The sequence below is a fragment of the Nyctibius grandis genome, chromosome Z (assembly GCF_013368605.1).
Source record: "Nyctibius grandis isolate bNycGra1 chromosome Z, bNycGra1.pri, whole genome shotgun sequence".
Taxonomy (NCBI): domain Eukaryota; kingdom Metazoa; phylum Chordata; class Aves; order Nyctibiiformes; family Nyctibiidae; genus Nyctibius; species Nyctibius grandis.
Window position 1 is genome coordinate 85,899 of NC_090695.1, and position 10,030 is coordinate 95,928.

The 10,030-nt window shown below is 49.2% G+C and overlaps 1 protein-coding gene across 1 annotated transcript in view; it reads right to left on the reverse strand.

Moving 5' to 3' along the window:
* Positions 1–5,544, reverse strand: part of ME2 (malic enzyme 2) — a 30,812-nt gene extending 25,268 nt beyond the window's left edge. Inside the window, exon 1 of the mRNA XM_068422447.1 lies at positions 5,447–5,544. The gene's annotated coding sequence lies outside the window, so the exon portion shown is untranslated. The remainder of the gene's footprint in view (positions 1–5,446) is intronic.
* Between the last annotated feature and the right edge of the window lie 4,486 nt (positions 5,545–10,030).

Below are 10,030 nucleotides of genomic sequence, written 5' to 3' on the forward strand. Positions count from 1 at the left end.
AATTCTGACTGCTCGTCTGCCATTGTTACACAATTGCAAGTCCATCTCCTCATGCACGTGAGGCTAAAAATGATGTGTGATCACAGCGTCGGAGCAAACCTCAGCCCGCATCCCATCAGGCTGCTCTTAGGGTGGCTTCAATCTATCGTGAGAAAATACCTTAAACAAGGAATTAAAAAGCAGGCCAAACACCACACCTTATCTTACTCTAATTAAATTTAAATTAGTTTGTTGCAATTAATGAGCATTTAAGAACCAAACAAGATCGTGGCCCAGATTTCTCCTAACTCAATCAATTAACTCTCTAATCAATGAGAGAGACTTTTCAGGGGTGTGATTCAAATCGTACAAATCTTACTTTCTTCTCTCCTCTGTGAGAGAGGAGACTTGCTCCTCTCCTCTGAGGTGCCGCACCGGCACCTAAAATGATTCTCTTGGTGGAGGTATCTCAGGTGCATAAAGCAAGTGGGAGAATCAGGCTTCATTCTCCACTCAGCCCCCCTGCTGAGATCCAAGAGATACGATCCCAGTTAATTTACATCCAGCACAAAACCTGACTGGTTACTCAGCTCTGAGCTCTCCTTCCCCGGCTTTTCTGTTTCCTGTTTCTGTTTCATCTCCCACCTTGCACATCTCCTCTAACTCCTTTTGTCGCAGACTTTTAAACATGTTTTAGCAAGAATCTGTCTCCAAAACTCACCTTAACGTGCCTTACCCTGAAACCACAAAGCAAGCATCACTCCCTGGTCCACACTGCTCTGCAGGAGTGCCCAGGGCTCTGTGCTTTCCTGGCGTGGCCATGGCTCCCCGTGACTCACCTACCCTCTCCTCCCAGCTCTGCTTGGCCACCAACCTGGCAAGAACAAGCCACCCATCTGCCCAGGTCCTTCTGCTTTAAAAGTCCTAATTACTCCGCAAGAATACACACACAGGACAACCCAGGCCAGGCTTGAGATGGTCGTACTTAAAGAAAAAGGAGATACAATTTTGACATGGCTGATAGAGAAGGGAGAAGGATGTCAACTGAGGGAAAGACTGGGGGATTGCAATGATGTGAGAACAGATACAGAGAGGACTGAGGTTGTGCAATGTCCTATGAGGAGGAATTAGGAAGAAAGGAGAGGAATTGAAAGAGGAATAACATTCCTGCTAAAACATGTGTCAGCATGACCAGAACAAGGGTTTCTTTTCTTCTTTCAGCACTTGACAATGATACGGACTAAACAAGACTGTGGTGCACCACTAGATCTAAGCCAATACAACCAGTAATTTTTGCCTTATTACCACATACATGCTGGGTCACAACTGAAGAGAATTAAATTCTTCAGCACAGCAGATGACAGCTCTCTGCTGCGCCTTATCAGGAGGCATCTGGCCAGGTCAAAGTAATTACCAATAGTGCACAAGTGCCCTTATCTGGGAGCAAATGTTGTGCTGCTGCAATTATGGATTTGTTAAATTGCAAAAGCTACTCTTAAGGGAAAGGTTCATTGTACTTTTAAAAGGTACAATTACATTGCTCAGAGAGTCAGGAAGCTCAGTGTCAATTAAAGCGAGGTCTGCTTCAATTACTGCACAGGCTGACTTGTGGATTAGACCTTAATACTAAGGAGAACCTCTCAGTGGACAGCAACTCGTGCTTGATGGCTTTGCAGTTGGAAGGATGGCTAAACATGAATATATTTCAACTATCCCTGAAATCCTGTGTAGACGAACAGTTCCAGTCTTTCACGCACAGAAATTACCAAGACCTGTGTGTTAACAGGAGCTTGTTCTTGATAACACAAACTGGAATTATTAATTCAGTTTCCAGTCTTCCTGGCCTGAAATGGTTTTGTTTTTTTAAGCACCACTGCTCTAGGGCCAGCAAACATTTTCTCTTATATACCCACAGCGATCTATCCAGGGAGTCTGCGCCATCCCCAGTCTGGTGTAGACGCACCACTGCACCCTAGTCTCTTTTTAAATCAACAGACAAGCCTTGCCTCCCCAAGCATGACACAAACCAGGCACACACTACCTGGCTTCATCACTTCAGTACTGATAAAGCAGTCTAGAATTATTACATTAGGCAAGTACCAGCTATAAACGTGTCTCCCAATGAGACTTTTACTTAAAGAAAGCAAGCTGTCCCTGCACCCACCACCGTGCAGCGGGTGCTCTGCGGATCAAGGAGGGGGGGAGGCACCTCCATTTTTCATCAGGAGCACCCCAGTCCGTCCATCTGCAGAGGAAGGAGCAGAGAGATGAGGCTGGGTGATGCAGTTCTGCACAGCAGCTCGGCACCCCTGACTCCCCGAGCTGACCAAGTGCTGCTGGGGGAAGTCAGCAGAAAATGGTGGTAATAACATTTCAGGTTCCTTCCAGCAAAGTCCTGAGCTGTCATTTTAAAGGACATTTCTAAAGTACCTTGAGACCTGCAGATTAAAAGGAACAATCATATGGGGAGGTGTTATTAATAAAATGTTTGGCAGTGGTAAGCAGGTCATTTTGGAAGCATATCTTTAATGTATTGAAATTACTTTTCTTCCCTTTTACTCTGAGGCAACCAATTCAACAAGGAGAAAAGTTATATGTAAAGCACTTAAGCAGACTAAGTAACTTCACAACTTGAGGCTTGAAGCATTCAGCAAATAAAGCACGCTTAGGTGAGTTCAAATGAGTCTAAATTCAGAACACCTTTGTAAACAGAGCATATGTTGTCTGAATTACTTTAACTTACAGTATTAGCAAACTTCTCGCAGCGCAAGTAGGACTAAATTGCTTGGTATTGGAGTCTTGGTTCATAAAAGCTCTTACCACACAACAGCAGAGTGCTATTTTTCTTGTATATTAATGGATCTGACCTAAATATTTTTCTTAAGCATCAAAAAGTCCATTATCTTGTACCGTGGAAACTGCAGCAGCAGTATTTTGGGCCTACGCTGACAAGACGTATTCACATTCTTGATTTTATTCCACTTTTCTTCTTGGGAGGGCTGCCAGTGATAAAGGTAAGTGCATCTACATATGTGGGACCAAGGCCTTATCCTACAGAATCCCCAGAAAAATTGCAGAAATAGACAGCCACTGTTGCTTTATTCTGGAGAACTGGTACACAGCTGTATTAGAGCTGTTCTCTTCAGTTCAAAAAGCACATTTTTTGGCTGTAAGTTGAGAGAGAAACAAGGATGTTATCAACAACTGCTGCACATTTACAAAAGGGAATCCCTCCTGGGAGGACACCTCAGCAATAAGCACGGAGAAAGCGAGCGGCTCGCTAATTCAGAATTACCTTTAGTGAAGATCATGCAAAGTATAAGCCTGTCAACCACTTATAAACCTTGGTGTGCACTAAAGTTTGGACTTCTAAAAAAATAATTCCTGCTTAAATCACAGAAGAATCTGCAAAACTACCCACACACGATTAGTTACCAGCCGCAGTAACAGCCAAGTGTTCCTTCTGTTGCAATGAAGGTGCTGCCACCAGTAGTAAAGATGAACATTCAATTACTACTCACTCCAGCACAGCACCTACCACGCATTTTGACAGCTTTTTTCTTAGTTAGCAGGAGAAAAAGCTTCAGATCTTTTCTGCGTTCACGCTTCTAACTCATAATGCTACCCAACGCGCAGGATTATCAGAAGTTTTATCCTGGGACTGTAATACACACTTTCTCTTAAAATACGTACTCAGGCTAAATTTCTACAGACCTTAGCACGTCTAATAGAGCCAAACATCACGTTAGATGCTGCTGGCTGCACATGCAGATGGATTACTTGCAGTTTCATATTCTGCCTAGCTCTTCGTACTACCCATGCATATATACACATATAGAGAAAACTTCCCTTTGCTATTCACTACTAACTTTTTGGAATTAAGAACACAAAGATACCAAATAATTAATACAGAATCAATGAGGTTGGAAGAGACCTCTGGGATCATCAAGTCCAACCATTGCCCTGACACCACCATGGCAACTAGACCATGGCACTAAGTGCCATGTCCAGGCTTTTCTTAAACACCTCCAGAGATGGGGACTCCACCACCTCCCTGGGCAGCCCCTTCCAATGCCTAATGACCCTTGCTGAGAAGAAATGCTTCCTAATGTCCAACCTGAACCTCCCCTGGCCAAGCCTGAGGCTGTGTCCTCTTGTCCTATCGCTAGTGGCCTGGGAGAAGAGGCCGACTCCCACTGTGCTACAACCTCCCTTCAGGTAGTTGTAGACTGCACTAAGGTCACCTCTGAGCCTCCTCTTCTCCAGGCTAAACAACCCCAGCTCCCTCAGCTGTTCCTCATAGGTCATATGAGGCAATACCTTGCTCTGCTGCAAGATCGTCCTTTTTTATCAGCCTTTTAGCAACATTGCTGTATGGTTTTGGGTTTCTTCAAGCAGTGAGAGAATCGTGCCGTGACACAACACACCAAGTCGCTCAGCACTTATCTAGCACCATTTAACGTTACGCCGCAGCGAGGCCACGAGGAACGCGGGACCTGCGACGGTGGCATTTCATACAGCCGCTTCTCTTAACAAACAGCAGAAAGGCAAAACACAAGGGCTACAGAGACCAGCTCTAAAAACACCAGGCAGCCTGACGGCGTTTCCTCTTCCAACGCCGCACCAGCAGCTCTGCTACTTCCCAACTTTTACTTTCTAGCTCTTAGGGCCACGCCATAAAAGTTGGCAGGTTCAAAGCCGGCACGGGGAACGTCGGCCAACGCTGAGGAGCTGCAGAACCAGCTGCGCCCTGAATGCGAGGAGTTTGGGGGGAGCGTCCAGCCGGGCTTGACCCCAGGATCTGCTACCGAGGAGGAAGGCTGTTCTCCGAGGGTGGCAGATGAATTTGTCACCCATTTTGACAGCTGGTAAACACGCCGCCCTGCACGGCCCAGGCAACACACGCCCTGGTTCCTCCGAAGCAAAACACCCGCCCTCGGTGTTTTCCACCTGCCGCCGGGGCCCAGGGCAGCGGGCCGCGGCGGGCAGGCGGCCCCCGCTGCCCCCGGGGGGTTCCCCGCAGCAGGCCGAGCCTCGGGGCCTCCCAACAAACGGGGTGGGGGGGGGAGAGCTGCTGCTTTGGTGCGACTTCAGTCGGCCCCAGGGGACCGGACCGAGGGACACGGAGCTCCCGCCATCCCCCTCCCCGCTGCCGGGCGGGCCGCTTGTCCCCTCACGGCAGGACGGGGCTGGCCCCACGCCCGGGCCCTCCCGGCCCCGGTCCTGCCCACCGCACACCTCCGTGCTGTACTCGGCTAGAGCACGAAGCGAACGCCCTCTCCTCACCGTGGCAACACGCAGGCGGCAGGGCCGGGGGAGAGGTTTGAAGCGGGGGAGGCACTGGAGGAAGAAAGGCGGCACGAGTCGAGGCTCTGGAGAAAACGCCCCCGAGGTACGGGTTTGTAAAGAGACAGAGGCCTTTCGTACGCCATTGCAATTGTAAAATTGTTACCAGAACGGGATCTACCTCCTCCTGCGGCTGCTGCCCTCTGAGTGATGCTGGCCGAGGACCCGTGTCTATTGTGCAACAGCAGCTCCCATCCGCCGGAGCTCCGTCCGCCTCGGAACCCGCCACTGAATGGAGCGAACAGGGAGGCACCGGGGAGGGACATCCCGGAGGGCGGGGCGTTCCTCATGACTGACAACAGGACACAGCCAATGAAAAGGAAGGCTGCTCGCCGGCCGGCGGCAGCGCTCGGCCAATGAGCCGCCTTAGCTGCGGCTGCCCGCCCTGACAGAGGGGAAACCGGGCCAGGCGCGGCAGGGCGAGGCGTGTAATATGTTAATTAGGCCGGGCGCGACGGCGAATCAGCGTGGAGGGGCGGGGCGACGGCAGCGGCCGTCCGCACAGGGGGCGGGGCTAAGGGGTTGTGTGAGGGGACGGGGACAGGGGACGGGGCTGTGAGGGGATGGGGGCTGTGAGGGGACAGTGAGGGGACGGGGCTGTGAGGGGACGGGGGCTGCGAGGGGACGGGGACTGTAAGGGGATGGGGACAGTGAGGGGACGGGGGCTGTGAGGGGACGGGGACAGTGAGGGGATGGGGCTGTGAGGGGATGGGGACAGTGAGGGGATGGGGGCTGTGAGGGGATGGGGACAGTGAGGGGATGGGGCTGTGAGGGGACGGGGGCTGCGAGGGGACGGGGGCTGTGAGGGGATGGGGACAGTGAGGGGACAGTGAGGGGACGGGGGCTGTGAGGGGACGGGGGCTGTGAGGGGATGGGGGCTGTGGGGATGGGGGATGTGAGGGGATGGGGGCTGTGAGGGGACGGTGACAGTGAGGGGACACGGCTGTGAGGGGACGGGGACAGTGAGGGGATAGGTACAGTGAGGGGAAAGGGGCTGTGAGGGGACGGGGACAGTGAGGGGATGGGGGCTGAGAGGGGATGGGGGCTGTGAGGGGACTGTGAGGGGATGGGGATCATGAAGGGACTGTGAGGGGATGGGGCCTGTGAGGGGATGGGGACCGTGAGGGGATGGGGACCATCAGGGGACAAGGACTGTGAGGGATGGGGGCTCTGAGGGCAGCCAGGTGGCACCTGGGATGGCTGGCAGCACGCTGGGGAGGAGGGCAAGGCAGGAAAGGCCAAGCAGGAGGAAGGAGGCAGAGAGCGGGGCTCTTGGCGGGGAAACAGAGTCCCCCCTGGGTACAGTTACGTGAAGCAAGATGGACGCTGCTTCCCACCGGCCGGGGCTGCCGTGCTGGGTGCCCTACACCGATTAGGGCTCCTCAAAACATGCAGAGCAAAAGCACTGAGGAGTTAACCTCTGTCTCGTGCGTTGCCACATGGAGCCTGAAGGGCTGGAATCCCCGTGATGTACAGAACGTTGGATTGAAACAGAAGACTTGGCAGAAGATGGCGAGGCAGCTCACGCTGCAGGTCAGCGCTAAGATTGCCGGGCCCAGAAAAGAATCATGGTCTGAAAAAGCATTGCTTTTCATAATGACATAGGGCTGTTTAATGTCCTGATGCTGTTCCTGCCTTGAAATGGTGCTCTTCGCCAGCCAAGCTTTCAGTGTTCGCACAGGGAAGGTACGACGGCATGAAATGTGGCTGCTCAGCTCATCTGAGTCTTCGTCCGTCTCCTCTCCAGCCCGAACGCTGAGATGCTTCACAACGTTGCAAATTATGAGGCTGTTAATTCTCTGCTGGCACTTAACGGGATTTAAATTTTTAGATGTACAAATGAGCACCGTGCAGTTAAAAGAAGTGGAGCTGCTATAGCAACCGTTAACAATAAATGTATAAACCCACTTAATCAAAACCTCCTCGTCTAATCGTGATTTTGAGGCCTGTCATGAAGTGTGTGTTCTGCTGCTTCCCCCCGCCCCGTCAGCACGACTGTGGTGGCTTTGAAACGTTACTGAATAATGTGGTGCTGCACCTATAAACAAAGGAGACTGCTAAAATAACATGCAAGGTCATGGCTTTGTGCCTGGCTAAAAACAGCCCAAATTAAAGGCGTTTAAAAATGCCAGACTTCATACCCGAAGAGCATAAACCAGTGTTGCTGTAAACCCACGTCATTTTAGACTGGCTGAGGATCTCTCCTGATATATCTAATGAGCAGTTAACGCCTTGCTGAAATACACTGGGTGATGCTGACTTGTGAACCAACAACTGTCTTGAAAGCTGTGTTGTAATTAGTCCCAGAAGAGAAAAAACAGGGGATGTAATGTGGCAGGGCTGCGGGGTCTGAAACTCCCCCCCACGCACTACTGCTTTCACACTGGCTTTTTCACCCAGCAGCTCTTTGGTATCAGTTAAATTCATTCTCAAATCCAGACCCCAACAAAGCTTTTCCAAGCGACGGGTCGTTGTGGAGAGGAGGTCTGGACCACGCTTTGTGCCTTAACACAACCCCAGCCTCGTACAGCAGCAGCAGCATGGAGCGATGCCTGCTGCGTGATAACCCAAACCTGGCTTGTCCTAAGACAACAGGAGGAGCTTTACGTCTGATCTATACATGTATGAGCCTGCTTTCTCAAGCTTGTTCTTCATCTCCTCCTACTACAGAGCCACCGAGTGACTGTTACATTTACAGCTAATTCATGCAACCGCCTGGGCTGTAGAACAAGAGAAACAGTCGTTCCTTCTTCCTCCCGAGGACTTTTATCACCATATTTGGTGCTCAAGGCAGAAGAGTTTCTTTTGACGCACATGATGTTGTTGCTTTGCTGTTGCCAAGAGAACAACTGGGAGCCCTGGGCATTCCCCAGCTCCGTAAAGCCAACTGTCACGGCTCTCTTCTCCCTGGGCTGTGCAGGAGCAGCGTCACAGCTCGCTCGCTACAGGGCACGAATTCACACAGGAATTTTTAATACAACAGGAGACTATTCAATTATCGTAGCAGATTTCCCACATTTTCCCCTTCGGAGGAAGACAGAGGTTTGTGCTGAAGTAAAATGCGTCTCCCAAAAGTCATCCAATCATAGTTTGAAGGTATACATCAAGGTGGTTTTATTAAATCACTTCCACTGTCCTACAACTATGCTGTGTTTCCCATCTGGACTTCGGATCATTTGCTGCTTGTTCTGTCTCTCTCTGCTAAATCACAGAGTCGGATACTTCCTGTTTCATTTTTCTCATGATAAACCTTACTAATTATAACCGAGTCCGTCTGATAAATCAAACGGAAGACTTTCGTTTCCCATCCTTGAGATAATTTTGTCTCTCCTTTCTGTAACATTTCTAGTTTTTCAAATAGTCTATTTAAAGCCACATCTCCAGAGCTGGACTTGATGTTCTTGGTTTTTATATCACTTATTTTTAATGTGAATTTTTTAAAAAAAATAAATCACTTCTCTGTTCTACTCACTTAGATCCAGGGGTCTTTTCCTTCCCTCCAACACCTACACTAATACATTGATGCTATAGCTTTATATACACAGCTACTGAACAAATAATTATTTAAGCAGTCATGTTAGTTTTAATCTACCACCAATCTCGGAAATTTTTACAGTACAGCCTGGCAGACAAGCTACTTCTCTCAGGAAGAAAGTTTCTGCAGCTTGATAAAAACTAGCATCTTCACCTTCCACTCTTTATTTCTGTTAAAGCATGCTGAGAGTTAACTATATGGTTAGACTAATCCTCATGGAGAGAGATGACCCTACTGACTCTTCTCGTTTACATGATGAGACTATAGCAGGAACTAGGCAGTAAAGGTGATCGTTACCTCGAGGCAAGTTTTGTGAAGAAAAATAGTATATTTTATTAGACCAATTCCACTAAAAGATAGTACTTCTCTCCAAAAACCTTGCATTTTTACAGCTTTAGAGCAACAACTCTGCTGATTACCTTTACACTGTTTCTAGTATTTTGATTCTACTCCTGCCTAGTAATTTTGTTCTATCTTTTAAAGTGATTCTACTTACAATTTCTCATGTAGCATTTTTGCAATCATCAAATGCAGCCAGACTATTCTCTGTCTCTGTGACCAGCTCGCATGGGAACAGCCCACGTCCACGCTATTAAAGTGTTTTACCATCCAAACCAACGTTCACATGTGGACTGGATTTTGGGAAGAGTGTTTCCCATGCTAATTCCCACACTGTCTCCAGCAATTGTTTGGGAAAATGCTAGCTGGCCTGATCCAGAACCATGCCTGGGATTGTGCTAATGATTTAGCAGCGTAGATGATAAAGCTCCAGCTCCCAGGGACTGTTAAATCTGTCTTGATTAAGGATGATGTTGCTTAAACATAGATCCATACGTGTCTGTAAGTCTTCCTAGCTAGGGAGCTTTGGGGTGCATGGATACAGGTCCCTCCCTTCCCTAGTTCTGATGAATTCCTTTGTCAGTGGCTCATAGAACTGTCATTGTACGTTAACAGGTCTGACATTTGCTGCTTTTTAATTTATGTTTTACTTTCTCTGCGTTTGATCTGGAGCCTCTTTTTTTTTTTTGGCCTGGTGACCCATTTGACCTCAGATCAGCAGTTGCTTCTACTCTGCTGAACTCCTGAACAGCCAGGGACGTGGTGACAACACCTGAGATGGTCTGACCAGGTGGTACTTCATCTTGCTCGGCTCTTCCTCCGCTTCCTTCA